A 1,690-nucleotide genomic window follows, 5' to 3' on the forward strand; every position below is an offset into this window, starting at 1 on the left:
TTGGTGGACATTTTGTATATGATGTACTGTGGACTGCTGAGGTTCCTTTTGTTGCAGATCCTGATATCGGGAGGAGAGCCGAGTGATACATTGTATGAGACGTTTGTAGATGATATGTTGTTACTTTCGGGGAAGTTTTCCCTCTCTGATACGAGGACGCTCCTCATACTTCCGATGTTCCTTGTGATCGGCTGACGTTCCTGGGAGGTGTTCAGAGGTTTATGTGGAGTCAGAGACTTCTCATCGCGGCCGCCATTGTAATACATCTACATCAGGGGCGCCCACAATTTTTCGTCTTGAGATCTACTTTTCAAATGACGAGCTCAATGAGATCTACCAACGAAAAAACACCTGCATTCAGGGGCGGGAGGGGGCGTGGCGGTGCATTGAAGTCAATAGCACCGCAGCCACGCCCCCAGTGCATTCGCCGCACCAGGAATGCAGGCACATTAGTGCCTGCGTTCCGGTCCAGTGTGATCTGCAAAAATGCGGCATTTTTGCAGATCGCGCTGGAACTGAACACAGGCATTAATGTGCCTGCGTTCCGGGTGCGGGCGATCACACTGAGGGCGTGGCTGCGGTGCTATTGACTTCAATGCACCGCCACGCCCCCTCCCGCCTCTGAACGCGGGGAGACGCCGGCTTGCGTTGCAATGCGTTCTAGAGGCCGAACACTCTGGAACGCAGACTTAGTGGTGTGAACCGGCCTCTCTTCTCTCTCTCTCTCCTCGCACTCTCTGCTGTCTCTTCTCTCACTTTCTCTGCTGTCTCTTCTCACTCTCTGCTGTCTCTTCTCTCTCTCCTCGCACTCTCTCCTCTCTCTCTCTCCCCTGTTCCTGTCTGCTGTCTCTTCTCTCACTTTCTCTGCGCTCTCTCTGCTGTCTCTTCTCACTCTCTGCTGTCTCTTCTCTCTCTCCTCGCACTCTCTCCTCTCTCTCTCTCCCCTGTTTCTATCTGCTGTCTCTTCTCTCACTTTCTCTGCGCTCTCTCTCCTGTCTGTCTTTTCTTACCTCCACCGCGGCAGCTTCCCAAGTCTCCTCTCTCCTTCCTGTCTGCGGCGTCTGACACATTCAGCCGCACGAGCACCGCGGGAGGACAGGACGCAGGTCAATGTGCCGATCGGGATCTACCTAATGGGCACCCCTGATTTAGATCTTCTTCTGTGTGCGGATCTAGATGGCGGTCTCGGGGATAACGAGGAGTCTGTTGGGAAATGTCGCCGAGAGTTTTATAACTTCACGTAGAACTGAAGCCAATACTTCTTTTTTTTTTTTTTTTTTAGTTTTGGATAGAGGCAAGGGTTATAGCCCCTGTCATGTTTTGTTGCCATCTGTGTCCCATTGAGATTTCCTTTAACTTCCTATCCGATCGCCATAACAGGAAGTGAGAGGAAATCTAACCGCGTGCGGTCCGCTTTAGTCTACTACAGAACCGATTCTGTGTTCATCAGAGAACCTGTCCTCCTCCGGTGGAGCAATAATGTCCATTTCTGGGTGTTAGAAGTAAATGGCTTCAAGACGTCGGATATCGGGGTGTCTTCTGGTGTAGAATAGATGAGAGCCGTGTAGGGGGACCCGGGGACAGCAGCCGTCAGCTTTCTATAGGACGAGATCCACCAAATCCAATACCGAGAAGAAGAAGAAGATCATTTATGACAACTTCTAGGATATCGCTACATTGTATCCGATCT

General features: G+C 51.1%; 1 protein-coding gene across 1 annotated transcript in view; it reads left to right on the forward strand.

The window, feature by feature from the left end:
• LOC108800761 (kalirin-like) overlaps nt 1–1,690 on the forward strand; it is a 168,658-nt gene that overhangs the window by 78,640 nt on the left and 88,328 nt on the right. The window lies entirely within an intron of this gene.

This window comes from Nanorana parkeri, unplaced genomic scaffold (assembly GCF_000935625.1).
Source record: "Nanorana parkeri isolate BGI_ZX_2015 unplaced genomic scaffold, ASM93562v1 scaffold2123, whole genome shotgun sequence".
In the NCBI taxonomy this organism is placed as follows: Eukaryota; Metazoa; Chordata; class Amphibia; order Anura; family Dicroglossidae; genus Nanorana; species Nanorana parkeri.